Here is an 18,202-nt window from a genome sequence, read left to right as displayed (position 1 = left end):
CTGATTAACTGCGGACATCATATATTTTCATCCATTCACGAAGAATGATGCAATTTGACAAACTTGACTCCTGCAATAAATATGGAAACAAAAAAAAATCAAATAAGACAAGAGTCTGAAATAATAGTCAAAATATCATGTTCAAATTGATTAAAACATACTTTTTAATAAGTAAAATCAAACTGACAGTAGTAAACGTAAATTGTAGATAGACTGTCATATTCTCATCTTCCCTTACATGTTCAGGAAGCCAGAAAGCTGCACAGGTGTTACAAGATCAGAAAACTGATCACACAGTAATCCAGGTTCAGCTAAAAGTTTTTAAAAATCTGTTTAACTAGTAGTAGTTGTAATGGCCTAATTTCTAATGTTACCTCATGTAGATTATTTAAGAACCTTGACTAATAATAATTTTATGTTACTTTTGTAAATCTATGTGTCACACATACTGACATAAAAATAGGACACGGTACAAAAACCCTCTGCCTACTGGGAAGGGATTAACCGGGTGAATTATAGCGTAGAATGTGAGTAGCATCCAGTTCTCTGTGCTCCGTTTTTGCCTCACGTTGGGTCTCGCACAGCCTTCATTTGTTAATTGTGTGTTTAGAGGTGTGATTCAATGATGCCACTTTGGCTTTCAAGGCCACATTTCCAAGGCCATTTATGTTGATTTGTCTCACAAGAGCCGCAATTAAGGAACACCCTTCATTGGCAGTTTGACTTACATCCACTTAACTGCAGTATCTGCTCTTCTGTCACCCCACTGTTGCTTTAGATTTGTCAACGTAAGGCCATCAGTGCCAAGGAGAAAGAAAAGAATGGGGGAACAAGACCTGTGAATTAAGAGTGTAATCATCAATATCCAGAAGCACTGACTCATCCAGTGCTATACGACGGATGGGCTGCCTTTTTCTCTTAGAAAGTTAATTTTAGGTTGCCCTTGTCCCTTTCTGATCAAGAAAACCATTAACCCTGTAGCTTGACTCTGACTTACACGGTTATTTGTCCAACAGGAGGAGATGTGTTTAAAGTTAAAATGGAGCGAATGAAAACGGGGAAACTGTAAATATTAACCTTCTTGTGGATAATTCACATTAAAATCTACATTGCGAAATAGCTGGTAAAAAGATGGTTGAAACAAGTAAAAGAGGGGTCACTTTCTGAACTCAGAAGGAGATGGTGTCTATGTAAATACTGCTGTTTAACATTTTCCTTACTAATGCAACACTGAAAGTCTCATCAGCCCCTGTTGGGCAGGCTGCTGAGGTCAGCATCCGCTACACGACAGGTCCCGCTGCCCGTCTCCTTTCGGGGCACGACATTACCATATAAATTTTGTTAATGACTTTGTCATTTACACAACTTAATTACCAGGGATGTGTCCCTTGAACATCTTCCCATATGAATTATACATCAGGAAGGTGGTTTCAGATGAGAGCTGCAGGAGGGACTAAAGTTATGCCTGCTCAGAGGATTACTTTAGTTACAAAGCCAGTATAACAAATGTAAGGCCACTGATAGGGAGACTGTGTTTGGGTTTTGCCTAAACATCAGTTTAAAGCAACATATTTGCAAAAAAAATAAATAAATAAATAAATAAAGATTTGCAACTACAAGATTTTTGGGAACTGACATTTGTTCCCTAGGGAAGGAATTATTGAGTCACAGATCTTAAAAAAACAGTTAACAGTTATTCAGCTTCTTAGACACCATACTGCCATGCCAGCACTGATTCGGTTTAGGCAAAAATATTGCAGAACTAAACAAATTTACACAAAAATGTCACACAGAAACCCCCCCAAATTTCTGTGTGGATCCCTATTTAGATAGCATCCTAAATAACCTATTTATACAGTTAACTTAGGGGTTTAGTTGAGCCACATTACCAACACTTTCAGCACGTTTTTCCTTTTCTGAAATGCTGTGCTACCATATGTAACGGAGCACAAAATTTCTAAAATGTTCTGTAAGTCGAAGAGATTTTTAAAACTGCTTTAACAATCAAAGACATCACATCATTAATAATATTAAACTCTATAAGTAATAGAAAGTTTTTGTTCAGCTCACAGTGACCACATACTTAATGGAAGACATGGTTTTCTCCAAGTTTTTCTTTTTTTTTTTGAGAACAAACAAATGCTTTTCCTCAACAAGTTAAATTTGTTAAATGCCCTCAGAAGCTAAAATTAAACGGTGGTATTCTCAAAGACCTCTTTAATCTGCTGCTGTCCAAGTGTGTCCAACCCAGCAAAGAAGAACCACGACGTTTGCATTATGTGACATGAGGATGTTTTTGATTAAAGCAGAATTATTTATTTCACATGATTTAGAGATCCATTTAAATTCCCCACCAGATTCCAAGTTTTTTTTTCTTATTTTGGGGGGTAGGATTTAGAGCTCTTTAGATCTCGGCATGACAATAGGAGACTGTTAAATAGAGAGGATGGAACAGGATGAGCTTTAAATGAGACCGTCTACGAGCCCTGTGGGATTTCCTAATAACAGCCTTTTATTTTGAACCATTCAACCTAACTCTTTGTATGACAAAAGTGTCTTAAATATATTTAATTTTATTCTATGTGTCTTTCTAAGACAGTAAAATATTTTGCGGAGAAAACTCGGACGCAGTGCTTCTATCATCAAACCCTTTCATTTAAAATCTGAATATTTTATTTGTTTGAGCATGTAAAGTTTTAGTAAACAGTTTTGTTTCAACAAATATAATATCTGCCTTATTTCTGGAATTGTTTGCAAATTCTGGTAAGATAGCAGATGTTATATTAAATCCACATTGTGTACCTAAGCAAAGAAAAAATAGATTTTTATCACCAACAGTGGATTATTTTCCATTTGCTACCAACAAAAAAAGAATGAAGATAAATGTGGAAAAAAAAAACACCTTGCCTTTTTGTTCGATTCATTTAATTAAAAGCCCACAGAGAGGAAAAAAAAAATAATCCGCTACATTGTGGTTCAGCTGCTACCAGTGAAACAACCTTGACGTTTGAAAAGGAAAACATCAGGTACAATTTTATTGTTGAGAAATCATTCATAATTCATCCTTAACTTTCCTCGAATCTATTGTCATCCAGGAATAGTAAATCGACACTTAAAAAGTCAAATGCACAATTAAGACATTTTCAGCAACTTCATTTCACTCTGTGTCCAAAGCAATGAAATTGACTAAGCAGCAAAATTATTGGAAATCAGAGTGCATTTATTCAGGTCCTCTTTCCAATCTATGGAAGGTAGAAGGGGCAGCTTTGACTCATCCCAATCTCAAATGTAAGTCTTTATATTCTCTCATGTTTTAATCCATATCTGCTCTGCAAGAGGTAATTTGCTCACGTAAGAATGTTGCTATGAAAGTCAAATACAAAATTCACACAAAGTTTCTCTTTGTATATGAATAAGCTGAATAGTTCATTTTACTTTTTTTTTTTTTTTTTTTCTGAGGGGAGAAATTCCCAGATGTGGAGGGAACCCATGCACACACAGGTCAAACATAAAAACTCTTTGTTGGGATTTAAACCCTGGGTATTTTTCCTGAGAAGAAATACAAATAAAACAACAACCTCATCTTAAGCTATGATTTCCAAAAGGTTCATTTTCATGAACAGAAAAGTAGGTGTGACAGACCACGATTAAGAAAAATGAGAAATTCACAGAGAAAGATTCACTTAAACATTGAAAAAAAAAGAAAATTGTACCTTAAACTGCAGGTGGGAATGTACTGCCTGCAGGATAGCAAGATTGGTTAAAAAAAAAGAAAAAAAAAGTGTGACTGTAATGGCTAAAATCAGAGAGGATATCCCCTTATGTCTTCTCCCAACAGCGCTGCCTGTGGGGGTCCTGGATGGCTGAGAGCTCAGACCTGATAATGCGCAGGGCTGACTTGACCACTCTCTGAGCTTTGTAGTCTGGAGCATTACATCTCCCTTCCCAATCTGTGATACAGCCAGACAGAATGCTCTCGATGGGGTTTTTGTAAAAGTCTGTAAGTGTTTTGGAAACCATTCTGAAACTCCACAGCTGCTAAAGAAAGAGGAGGCTCTTTCTTGTTGCTTTTATGATCACATGTTCCCTGCTCAGATTTCTCACCAATGTTCAACTCAAATAGGAGAGCACAGTGTGGAAAAAGATATCTTGGTTTTTAAGCTAGTTTGGCTATGAGTCATGCACTTTGTGCACTAAAATCATAAGAATTTTAAATTGTGTTTGTGTGTACAAGGTTTTTGTTAGAGTACGTAGCTTCTCATTTAGTTCAGGGGACTTTCTGAAGGAGCATAAAGGAAGTGGAGATCAACCATGCAATTAAAATTGATTTTTTTTTTTAGGGGAATATATTTTTCAGAAGTAAAAAATCTAGTTTCCCAAGGAATGGGAGGACAATCGTTACCTTTGCAGTTTGACAAAAGTTAAAAAAATGTATAAGCTGTGTTTTGTAATCGGCTTTGTTAGAAACTCTACTCCTACTTTCAATGACAATGAAACCTCCATGACACAAATCCGACATTTCAAAGCACATCTCATAAAGTCAGGATCAGTGACAAGCCTGGGGATCGTTACAATTATTTTGAGATCATTTGGGGAACAAGAATGTCTTTTTAAAAGGTAATTCATTTAACTGATGATGACACCTCTCAGTTCAGACCAAATTATTCAAAAGACTGATTGCCATTGCCACTGGGGAGGTTAATGCTTATGGAGGGTGTTGGTTTAAAACTGGGTTGAGCTGAGCTCTGCTGGCTTTAAAAACCTTCTCTGTTCAGAAACAAGACCAGGATTGATCATACTTATTTTTGTCTTAATAACACATTATGGCTAGTATGTGTGCTAAAATAAAAATGCTTTGGTTTACTTTAATGCTTAACGCTTGAAATAAATAAAAAAAGTGTATCCTCTGCTGTCAACTCGGTTATTATTCGGACTACGTAGCACTCTTCTTTTAACATGTATGACAGTTTTTGATGTTTCTTCTTTGGGTTTGAAAGAAAGGTTGACTGGTTCCCCAGATGCACAGAACTTACTGGTGAAAAGGTCACACCACTCTAAATAGTCAATGTATCCGGAGCCATCCCCATGATAAAACTGCTGATAACTCTGTAAAATAAAATCTATCTATCCCTGTGATGCATTGGTGTTTCACCGCCACTGGCGTTAATTCATTACACAAGAACCAGGCAGAGATTACAGCTTTGTATTCCTTGACAATGTCACACCGGCCTGCTCCATCCAGATAATTATGAGTCGAGAGCTGCGGCCTCAGAATGAGAAAGCTCTCTGAGCTCATCTCATTCTTCTGAATGGGCCTCTGTCTGATACTGACAATGAGTGACCTTGTGCTTGGAAAATCGCGCTGAATTAACCATGGAGCAGATATCACTTATAAAGCCCGGCTGCTTTCCTCTTGAGGGGCCTAGAGTCATCTTTCAAAAGTGAATCAACTTAACTGCCTAAATTAACCCCCCTCCCTCATCTCCCACCCTATGTGCCACACAACACAGAGATCCTGATGTTTTTTACACCACGTCCTTTTCGGTGATGTGTTAGAAACTGGAAAGGGTGTGATAGTCATCAGTATGGATAATTGATTCTGAAACTGTGGTGGTTATTATTGAGACATTAGGGTATAATCTTTGCAAATTCTGAAGATAGAAATGCTATAACGCTTGACTTGTTCTTAACCCCTGCTGTCAGTTCTTGATTTATTTTACGTGCAATGATTCTGTAACATTTGTGTTTGTATTTCAAATGTTTTCATCAGTGAACAGCAAAAATATTCAGAGCTAAAGAAAAAGAAAAGATAACAGTGTTTTTGATGAATATTAATAAGCTGTATAGATTAAACCTTGTCAGCAGAGTTCTCATAACTCTAACCTCGCTGTCATACATCAGTGTGGGAGTAATAAGCACCCTCTGAGGTTCAACTTTTCTCCAAAAACAATTTTGTTTGTATGAGAAATAGGTTTTAACCTACAAACCCAGCAAGTGAAAAATTTGCTTAAAACTAAATACACCACCTTGACATTTTTTATCAAAAGAGAGTTAGAAAATGCAGAACAAGATTTGGGCCTCATAACATTGAGCAGCAATGGTTTACCATTCTGTACACAGCATTGTCCATTAGCAAGTTTTGCTGATTGGACCACATCTGTTGGTACCACGTCTCTAATCCAGCCTCCCCCTCAGCCTCTGCTTCATCTTCTTCAAGCTCAACCTCGGGGGTCACAATGCAAAAAATCACTAAAACAGAGATTGTACACAAGGTTGCATGCCATTATGGAAAACAAAACAAAACAAAACCAAAAAAAAAAAAAAAAAGCATATATATATATATATATATATATATATATATATATATATATATATATATATATATATATATATATTTTACTGATGGACTAGAAGCTTAAAACATATGTAAATATAATATGTGTTGTGATTATAGCCAGTACACAAAATAATTTGCTAATTAATATTGAAAAATGTTCCATTGTATTCTACATTTGAAATTTTACATGGTTGGTATACTCTAGTAGCTGTGTTCATTTGATCAGCAGGCGTTCAGTGTCTGAGATTATCCACGAATTGATGATATTTAATTCCTGAAAGCTTGTAGATTGAATAATGACATCTTTACCTAGATATGAATATCTCTCCACCTGAGATACAAAACATAGCAGCTACAGCAGTAAACGCGGTTGCTAGGTGACAAGAAGGCGAGGCCATCCAAATTCACAGCCGCTCACTTTCGGTTTTTGCTCTTGACAAACAACTCAGCCTACGTCGACTAGGAAGGCTGAGCCCTTCGAATGACACACCCCCTTTTGGGCACCCCTGTCGTCTTCCAATGCTCAGTGTGACGTTTGATGGATCTCTCCAGTGCTCCATGCATAATGTTTGTAAGTTTGACAGCTTCAAGCTCAAAGATTTGAACTCATAAATTTGTCTTTTGTGCATGTTGCAAAAGTTGCAACTTTGTGACTTGTATTTGTAACTTCTAAACTTGTATTCTCACCGACAAGGCCTCTCATTTCACATGCATGTATGAGTTGGAAAGACGAGAAACTAATGCAAATCTCAAATTTATGCACATTTATTGATTTAAATTTACAAATTTAGACTCTTACACATACAGTTTTATTGACAGCGACCTTGCCACATAATGGATGACAGAGGAGATGAGAGTGTGTGTGGCATGTTAATACGTGGAGCTCAAAAGTAATGTGCACTAGACAATATCTCCATGAGTTCATCCATGCTCCTGAAGTTTCCAGCTTGGTGTGTGAGCGCACTTGAAGGACTCTTGAGAGGAGGTAATCTCCCTTCAAGAGACCTCTCCGTCTGTACAGAGAAATGATTTCGTTTTGAATGTATCCCGTTGCACAATCATGAAAACAAAATGAGAATAGGCTTGTCTCATACTGCCTTTTGTGTATCAAGAAAGTTGGAGATCAAACAGGAGCATAAGTCTGTGTTACTGAGTTTAAATTGCTGAGTGCAGTCTCTGAACTCCCTCGCTGAGACAGCATTACCTTGCTTGATGTGATTGCAGCCACCTATGAGTTGGCAATGATGTTCAGTATTAGATGTAACAACTATTTTTGCTTTTTGTTTGATTTGGAGTTGAGATCTGGACCTTCTTTTGGGTTTTCCCTACAAATGTTCAGAGATCTGCAGTAGTAGATGCCAGAGCCATCTGGATAACTTGATAAGAATCCTGCAACAGCTGAATGATACTTTTGTTCTCTCCAACTCTCTGCCACCTCTTTAATTGTTCGTGCTTTAACTGCTTTCTAGCTCAGAAAGAAAGGACAACAATTGTTTATTCTTTTTGCAATTCCAAATCAGCGCAGCCCACATTTTACACACTGACCGATTATGACAAGCTGATTGAGGCTGCTTAATGAAACCTGCTTGAACAAAATACAAATTGAGCTAATATTATTGCTCAATTGAACAGTCAATAACAACTGTGGTCATTAATTTGTTTATTGTTTCTCTGTATTTCTTTTGTTTGGTCATGTGTGATAAATTCAAACATCTCACTCCAAGTCAAGTAATTACTCTTCACAGTAGCAGATTTAATGGAATTATTTTCTCATGTTTCTCTCTGGAAGTGTGTGTGTGTGTGTGTGTGTGTGTGTGTGCGTGTGTGTGTGTGTGTGACTGCGCGTCCGATGCCTGCTGCAATGTGTCACGTCTTTTTTTTAATCTTAAAGCAGGATAAATTGAAGAAGTCATTGCTTTTTAATCAAAATCACAGGCGAAGCACTTATAAAGACATTTCTGAAATTTATGCTTTAAGATAAAATTTTGCAGTAAGTTTAAGCTCATGTTGTGAGGCTGCACGGTGGTGAGGCTGGTTGCACTTTTGCCTTGCAGCATCCTGGGTTTGAGTTCTGGCATGGGGTCTTTCTGTATGGAGATAGCATGCTCTCTTTTTACATGTGTGGATTCTCTTGGGGGTATGTTAGCTTATTCCTCTGTCCAAAAACACGATTCTTGGGTTAATTAGCCTCTGAAAGTTCTTAGGTGTGAGTGTATGGATGGTTGTTTGCCCTGTAATCGACTGGTGACCTGCCCAGGATGTACCCTCCCTTTGACCACTGGAGATTGGTACCAGCAACTCTCCAAGGGTAAGTGGATTGATGGCTCAAGTAGGATGTATATGTGTCAGAGCCCAGCTTAACGTCAGCTGATAGCCCCGGGTTCTCAGACAACAAGGAGGGAAACAGTAACAACACCAAGGGAGGACAATTCAGTTAGTTAGCTCTTTTTTTATTCCCCAACGGAATAAAATGCTCCGTTTTCTTGTTTGTGTAAAATAACAATAAAATATTAAAATGTCCAAATCAGAACAAACTAAAATCGTCCAAGATCCACATCCACAAAATCCAGTGAGGACGGCGAATCCTGCGCTCCGTCCAGCCTGCAGTCACGGCCCCAGCGCCACCGCCTCTTGTGGTCGTTCCAGTCCACTCTAGTTGCTCCGCGTAAAGCGCCGCCCGCTGGCGTCCTGTTAGGACAAAAACACCTGGCCAGGAGAGCGATCGCTGAACAGCGGATGTTTTATCTGTCCCAGCAAGGGTCCCTGAAGACAATCAGTGGAAACGTTACTTACTGACCAGGGCAGAGTTCCCCCTCTGCCCGCTGATGGTCCGACACGCCGTTCCCACTGACTGTATCCTCTGCTGCCAACCACTGGCTCGTTCGGGGTCGCAGTCCTCCGTCACGAACCTTCCTGGATTCCCCTTTTTCTTTTTCTTCTCAACACAAAGTCCTCTGCCTTTTAAGAGCCACTGCCAGCGTCTTGCAGGTTCCAGGTACGCTGCCTACGGGCACGCCCACCCCGCGCAGGTGACTGGAATCAACTATTAGTTCTCGGAGTCCACAGTGAATAAAAAACAAAACATGCAGCAAAAACACTCAATAAAAACCACACTTAAAAAGTAAAAACAAATTTCCACTGTGTGACATCTCCCCATATTTTAACTGTGCCAGTCCCTGGCACACTATTCAAAGTCTATACCGTGCAGGGGGCTGGCCAAAGTTCGACCTTGTTGAGCGCCGCAGGTCAGGTAATCCATCCTGCAGAGCTGGAACATTAGGAACAACACAATAAAATGGCGGTTCAACCAGGGTCTGCACCTCCTGGTTGTCTTCTGGAGCAGGTGAATAGTTATCCGTTTCAGGGGTAATGCACAACTTTAATGCGTTCCGATGAAGAACCTTTTCCCTCCCTCCTTTTTCTGGACGTACCCTATAAACCACACCCGTGTCGCCCACACTTTCCAATACCACATGTGGTTCAGGACTCCAACCTGGATGGAGCTTTCCCTGGCCCTGTCTGTCCCGGTCTTTTACCCACACCCTTTCCCCTGGGACTAATGGCAGGGCTTGAGCCCTTTTGTCATAAACCCTTTTATTTTGGGTGGCTGCACTATTCTTGTTCTTCCTTGTCATTTCGTAAGCAAAAGATAACTTTTGATAATGATCCCTAACCCACCCCTTCAGGTCATGACAGAGGGGCTCTGGGTCAACACCAAGGTTCACATCCACTGGCTGTCTCAGATGTCTCCCAAACATTAGATAGGATGGTGCATAACCTGTAGCACCATGGACAGTGTTATTGTATGCTTGTAGCAGTTCTGGGAGGAATTCTGGCCACCTCTGTTGTTTATCAGCCTCGAGTGTACGAAGCATATGCAACAGAGTCTGATTCAACCGCTCAACCCCACCATTCCCAGCAGGATGATATGGTGTAGTTTTACTTTTTGTAATACCGTAACACCGGCATAACTGATACATCAAGGCCGACTCAAAACTCGCTCCTCTATCTGAATGTAGCCTAGCAGGGCAGCCAAATGTTTGGATTACATGAGCCCATAGGGCATGCACTGCAGTCTGTGCAGTTTGATCCTTCGTGGGCACTGCCCACGCATAGTGGGTGAAAAGATCTGTCATGACCAAAATGTTCTGATACCTGTCTGTGGGCCTCCCTAAAGTAAGGAAGTCTAAAGCTACAACCTCCAAAGGATAAGACACTTTAATAGGGTGTAGAGGAGCTCTAGGTGCCTCTCTATTTCGCAGGCTACAGACAGCGCAACCCAGCTGGAATTCCTGCACCTCACCTTCCATACAGGGCCAATAGAAGAAGCGACGTATCCTGGACAGAGTCTTCTCCACCCCAGCATGAGCAGCTGCCTCGTGGTACCTCTGCCACACCTCCTTGCGTCTTTCTGTGGGACATAGGATCTGAAAGTAGATTTCGTGTGTCCTTGCGTCCATCACCTCTCTGCACAGCATTCCATCCCGAAGTTGGAACCGCCTCCACTGTTTTAGCCACTTCTGCACCGACTCAGGCAGTGCTTTCCTGGTTGGGGCATCAGGGAGGGCTCCCTGTTTCATGTAGGTTCTCAACATCTGCAGTCCAGCATCTTGTTCTTGAGCCCCCTTCCAGTCATCCCTGTGGAGCTGAGGTTCTTGTAGATCTCCTGGAGGAGTAATCTCAGTGGTTACTTGGGCTGTTCGACAACCTGCTGGAAACCTGGAGAGAGCATCGGCGTTAGCATTTTCTTTTCCAGCTCTGTATTTCACCTCAAAATCAAATGCAGCCAGCTGTGCCACCCAACGTTGCTCTGTTGCCCCCAAGCGGGCATTTTGGAGGTGGGCTACTGGATTATTGTCTGTAAATACAACAAACTTCGCCCCCGCCAAGTAGTCTTTAAACTTTTCTGTAATTGCCCATTTAAGGGCTAAAAGTTCCAATTTAAAAGAGCTGTAATTCTTGTCGTTCTGCTCTGTTGGGTGTAAACTCCTGCTGGCATATGCAATCACGTGTTCTTGCCCATCTTGTACTTGGGCCAACACCGCACCCAAGCCGTGGTTGCTAGCATCAGTATAGAGCACAAATGGCTTTGAAAAATCTGCATAAGCCAAAACGGGGGGTTCAATCAGGGCGTGCTTCAGACGTTCAAATGCTTCCTGGCATTCCGTGGACCACTGGACCTGTGTGTTTGATGAGCGGTTAGAACTTCCATTTAAAAGGGCATTTAAAGGTCGAGCCAATTTAGAAAATCCTGGGACAAAGCGTCTATAGTAACCTGCAATCCCCAGGAAGGCTCTGACTTGGCGGATGGTAGATGGAACAGGCCAATCCTGGACTGCCTGGATTTTCTCTGGGTCTGGTTTCACCCCCTCTTGGTCAACCAGATGTCCAAGGAACTTCACTTGTTGCTGGAACAGCTTGCACTTATCCAACCGCAGCTTCAACCCATGTTGCCACAGCTTCTGGAAAACACTCTCCAGTTGCTGAAGATGGGTAGAAAAATCAGGTGAGTAGATTATTATATCATCCAGATATACCAACACAGATTCAGACAGGTGATTGCTTAAGCACCGCTGCATCAGGCGTTGGAATGTGGCTGGGGCATTACAAAGCCCAAACGGCATCCGATCAAACTCAAATAGGCCTAATGGAGTAGTAAAGGCGGTTTTCTCCCGATCTCTACTATCCATTTCCACCTGCCAATATCCACTGGCAAGATCTAGGGTGGAGAACCACTGTGCTTTGGTCAGGCATGTCAGAGTCTCTTCAATTCGAGGAAGGGGAAAAGCATCTTTATGCGTTACTGCGTTAAGCTTCCTGTAATCCACACAGAAACGCCAGCTACCATCCTTCTTCCTCACCAAGACAATCGGGGAGGCCCAAGGACTACTACTCTCCCGAATTATGCCTTTTTCCAACATGTCTGTAAGAAGAGACTTAATCTCTTTATACATCAGTGGTGGTAGGGGACGATACTTTTGTTTAATCGGTGGTGCGTCACCTGTGTGAATTTGATGTTGGACCAGATCAGTTCTTCCATGATCCTCTTCATTCACAGCAAACACCTTCTGCCATCTCTGAAGTAAGGCCTGCAGCTCTGCTTCCTGTTGTGGGGTCAAGCTTTTACAGTTAAGTAGTTTGCTCACCTCCGCTTTTGGTATTGTAGGCTCCTCCATCCCAGCTGTCTCCACCACAGCAACTTCCACCACACCATCTGAACTCATCGTCAGGGTAAGGTCGTTGGCTCCCTGGACATCAGACTCGTCCACCTGATACAGCTGTCCTAGTTTCTGATAACGTCCAATGGTTACTTCGTAGGGATGGGGGTTACAGACTCTGATGGGGACCCGTCCCCTTTTAACTATGGACAAAGTCCTCGCCACTCCCCAAGGTTCAGCATCAGGCAAAGCTTCCACCAGCACCACTCGTTCAGCTGGACTCCTGCCTTTGGCTGTTCGTCCCCAAACCATAACTTCACAGTTTGGGGGCACCCGGACTCCTCTGTGACCAGCAGAACGGACATAGCCCAGAAACCCATCAGTCTTTGTGGTGGCAGCCTGTTGGCAAACAGCAAAAGCCTCTTTCCAAGCCCTATGGGATTTCAGCTTCTGAGGGGAAAAAGATTTTTCTCTGATAAAAACATTATTCCAGCACGCACTGATGACATTCATCCCTATTATCAAAGGATGTGTTGAACAATCATTTCTCACAACCACAACCCCTTTATCTGGTATTTTCACCCCTTCAACTTCAAAGTCCATGACAGCATAGCCTGAATATGGTATGTCCAGACCATTTGCAGCTTTTAGGGCAAAAACCAAAGGTGCATCAGTTCTGTCCACTTCTGGAAAATGGTGATCCATCACCTGTTGTTGCACCAGTGTAACCTGAGAGCCAGTGTCCAATAATCCAGTCATTTTGACTCCCCCCATACACACTTCTATAAGAGGACATTCTCCAACAAAAGATGTGATGGCCCCCTGTTTATTTAACAGACATCCCGTCCCCACCGCCTGGGCCTCAGCAGCAGGGTGTATTAGTTTAAAGGCGGCTGATCTGGTGTATTTTGGCAAAACCTAGCAATATGTCCGACTTGCTTACAGTGATGGCATATGGGTTCACCATCTTTAGTCCAGCGGTTCATGTACCCAGGTCGCTTTGGTTTAAATCTTTGCTCACTAGTGGCTGAATTAGCTGAACTTTGCTGTTGCAAAAGAGGTTTAATTTCACTTACGACATCCTTCACGAGATCTCTCATTTGAAGTTTAACATCCTCCGTAATCTCTTTTTTAAGTTTTTCTTTCCAGTCCAATTCAAATTGTGGTCTACTAGATCTAGACTCACCCACTGTAAAACAGGTAGTTTGCAGGCCCTGGTGTCCCAGCTGTTCCTCCTCCAAGTGCAGTGCCTCCTGATGCACTGCTGCAAAATCTTCTCCTGGATGGTGACGCACATAAGCTCGCAGAGTTTGTGACAGGGGACCCTCACATAAACCCAACAGCATCTGCTCCTGAAGGCTCCCTTCGGTGGGTGCATGAGTGGGATCACGCTGCTGCAGCCTGCAAAACAGCTCCCTGAGTCGCAAAGTGAAGGACTTTACAGACTCACTGGGTTTTTGAATACAGCTAAAAAACTGTGCCCTCAACACTGCTGTAGGAATATTGTCGCCATATAGAGAGTCTAAATATGTGAAAATTTTTCTAACCTGGTCCCTCTGTTGTTCTTCTAGTACCCCAACCTGACGCTTAGCTTCACCACCCAGGGCTCCAACTAAGATATCTACTTTCCGAGCCTCAGCTATTTCTTGAGCATTTAATAGCCCTTGTATTTGTTCTTTCCAATCTCCATAGGAGACATCAGAGTCTGAACCCTTATATTTTGGTACCCAAGGAGCACCAGGATACACCGGCATCATCATTTTTTTTTTTCTTTAAATCTACACCTTAGGTGCTGAACACTGTTCCCGAGCTTGTCGTCCTGCCAACAACGCCAATTTATGTCAGAGCCCAGCTTAACGTCAGCTGATAGCCCCGGGTTCTCAGACAACAAGGAGGGAAACAGTAACAACACCAAGGGAGGACAATTCAGTTAGTTAGCTCTTTTTTTATTCCCCAACGGAATAAAATGCTCCGTTTTCTTGTTTGTGTAAAATAACAATAAAATATTAAAATGTCCAAATCAGAACAAACTAAAATCGTCCAAGATCCACATCCACAAAATCCAGTGAGGACGGCGAATCCTGCGCTCCGTCCAGCCTGCAGTCACGGCCCCAGCGCCACCGCCTCTTGTGGTCGTTCCAGTCCACTCTAGTTGCTCCGCGTAAAGCGCCGCCCGCTGGCGTCCTGTTAGGACAAAAACACCTGGCCAGGAGAGCGATCGCTGAACAGCGGATGTTTTATCTGTCCCAGCAAGGGTCCCTGAAGACAATCAGTGGAAACGTTACTTACTGACCAGGGCAGAGTTCCCCCTCTGCCCGCTGATGGTCCGACACGCCGTTCCCACTGACTGTATCCTCTGCTGCCAACCACTGGCTCGTTCGGGGTCGCAGTCCTCCGTCACGAACCTTCCTGGATTCCCCTTTTTCTTTTTCTTCTCAACACAAAGTCCTCTGCCTTTTAAGAGCCACTGCCAGCGTCTTGCAGGTTCCAGGTACGCTGCCTACGGGCACGCCCACCCCGCGCAGGTGACTGGAATCAACTATTAGTTCTCGGAGTCCACAGTGAATAAAAAACAAAACATGCAGCAAAAACACTCAATAAAAACCACACTTAAAAAGTAAAAACAAATTTCCACTGTGTGACATATGCTGCTCAAGATTGCTGGATTGCTGCACCTGTGACAATGGAAGAGAAACAACATAACATTACAGGAAAACTGTTAATCTCTCATCATCAGTAGCCACGTTTAGTAGCTTGAGCTGTCACGGTAGGCACCACTTTGGGGAGGAGCAATAGAACAGAAGAGAGCAGGGGGAAGGGTGGGAACAGCGCATGCATGAGCATGATTGACACTACTGAGAAATTCCACCTGGCTCCGATTGGTCATTTCTGTCTGGTCACTGGTGTATTTCTGCAGATGGCAGTAGGACCACCGGGAGGAGCCAGAGGAGCTTGATTATTTTTGACGTACTATCTGTCTCATTTTATATGTGGATAATATATTTTAACATATTAATAAAAGTTACTTACTTGCAGCTTTAATGAGAGGATGTTACTCAGCATGACATGCTCTGCGTGCTGGGAAAGCCGTGATAAAGAGACAAAGCTGTTTTCTAGACTTAATGTGTGCAGTTTGTTCACCAGCTTGGTTTAATCATTGCAGTTTGAACTAGGATAAAAACAATACATAGCATTCTGACAGAAGAGTATGGGATTGATTACAGTGAACACTTAATTAGTAATCTATTGTTGTTTGTTTATCCAATTATGTCAAAGTACAGATGCCCATATCTCTTAGTCTGTGGCTACTGGGTTGAAATAGAATCTGTTGGGTGCTGCGGTGGTGCAGGGTTAAAGCTCAGCCCATAAAAAGATAAAAGGAAGAATCTGCTTATTTTGCCATAATGTACAGAGAGAATAATGGAGCAAATAGACCAAGAAATTATCTCGAACAAAGGGCATTCTACAGAATGACAAATGAAGAAAATTGTTAAAGATGAGAACCCTCTGAGTGTATTCTACAAACCTGTAAAATGTCATAGGAGATGACATATGATGGTTTAACATCATTCAAAGCAACCTTGAAAAAAGAGAGTCATAAACTCAAGCTGATGAAAGACAGCAGAGCAACGGGCTGAGACAGAAGGGTCAACTCACCAGAGTAACCCAAAGTAAGTGGCCCATAAAGTGGTGATCCAACATGGTAGATTGGAAAAAAATTAAAATTACAACACACTGATTGAAATTACTACTTAATAAAATATCACAGATACATTTAGCAGTTTAGAAATGTAACCTAAGTATAATTAGGCTGGAGAGCACTTTACAGTTTCCATCTGGCATAAATCACATCCTGCCAACTTTGATGCAGATCATAAATATAGAGCTTCATTCATTTAGAGAAAAAAAGGTGGAATGCCATCCAGCTAGGGATTATGCTGCACCTTAAATGGGAATGGGAAAACAATTAAGTTGTATAGAAATGTAATTTCAGGGTTGAGCGTGCAGGTGTACTTTGCATGCAACCTTCCATGTTAAATGCACTTCCTCTGAGTGAATTAGATGATAACTGAGCAACGGCTGCTTTGTTTGTTTCAAGGTAATAATCTAAGTTTTCCCTCTAAAATCTGAAGAGTGCAGCTGGGTGCTCACGTGAAAATAAAAAAACAAAACAACAACATAAAAACCATTTCATAATTTTGCATGTAGGTGAATTCAACAGGTATGGAGAAGCAGTTTTCACTTCCTGTCATTTCTATAACTCAAGAATATCGACCTAACTCGGCGGACTTAATCCACATAACTGCCTGGAGCACTCACAAACAACTGAGGTGGAACCATCTTCTCACTCATCATGTGTGGCCACCCACAGCCTAACTCTACATTTGCAGAATGCTGTTGCCTTATTTTGAGTTCTTTTGATTTTATTGACCATGTACAAGCACATATGGACAACATGTGTGCAGACACAGAGCAGGTGTTGCTGCATTTTTCTCTGAACGGTGACGGACAGCATGAACTTACCCATAACTACACAACTTGTCTAAGTTGTATTCACTTTGCAGTCACACATCCAAAAGTGCACAAAAATTCTAATGTCCAAGGTCAAGCTTTTAATTTGCAAAACAAGTAACTCTTAAAATAGACAAGGTATGCACCAATTTACTCTGCTCTCAGTAGCTTTAATGAACAAAGCACGAATATGTTTTGCATCATTATTCACACCTGGGCTACAGCCCTCAGGTGCTAACATCTGCACTGTACAGTGAATTTTATTTTATTATTATTTTTTTTTGCACTCTATGGAATACATCAAGACAGGGCTGCCAGCATCAAGAGAACCTCATTCTTTCTCTGCTTTCTGCTTTGTTGCCTGCTTAACAAAACAGGTGATGTGAAATAAAGTTGCTTTTTTTTTTTTTTTTCCCCACATCTGAGCACTGCTGCTAATTTTCACGCTCAGTTTGTGGAACCAAAACAGCTTTGAGTATGAATGTGAAAGTACAGAAAAAGTGATTAGTAGCACCTAAAAATAATAAAAACCTGGATCCTACACTGTTTTACAAGCAGGTAGATTTTGCTCTAACAAATGTCACATGTATGCATGTTTGACAGCAATAAGTGAACAGACAAGCCTTCCAGTTGTAATCAAAGTCAATTATTTGGTCGAGGATGTCAGTCTGTTCCCCGTAAACGAAGACATTCAAAGAAATTGAGCACTCAGGGAATTTTATAAAAGCCCTAACAAAGGGCAGGCATGGAGTTACTGTCTGAATGAGAAATTGGATTGCTTTGTGTTTCTCCCAAGGCTTGTGTACCAAAAACCTCAAAATATGAGAGTGGTGATAAATAAGGCTGGTCCCAAAACTGCTTCTTTTAGGTAGCTAAGGAAAGAAAGTCTTCATAAAACACACAGTGGTAATCTTGCTGTAAGATGTTTTATTCATTTATTTAACCCATCGACAGCTCACGAAGACAACATCAAAGATGGACACAAACATGCAATAAATGAAACAGAATTCAAACAAGTTGCAGGGTTTGAATGGTATATTGCACAAATTAGATATGCCCTTTCAGTGAAACATTGTGTGCCACGAATTACATGAATAACCATCTTTTGTGCTAAAAATCACATCTTACTGTGGCTGCAAATCATTACAATAGGCTTCCAAGCCTGATGTGTTGCCTCTGTTCAATTATTGTTTTG

This window comes from Poecilia mexicana, unplaced genomic scaffold (assembly GCF_051168715.1).
Source record: "Poecilia mexicana isolate PSO_F unplaced genomic scaffold, ASM5116871v1 scaffold_3, whole genome shotgun sequence".
In the NCBI taxonomy this organism is placed as follows: domain Eukaryota; kingdom Metazoa; phylum Chordata; class Actinopteri; order Cyprinodontiformes; family Poeciliidae; genus Poecilia; species Poecilia mexicana.
This window is presented reverse-complemented; position numbering follows the sequence as displayed.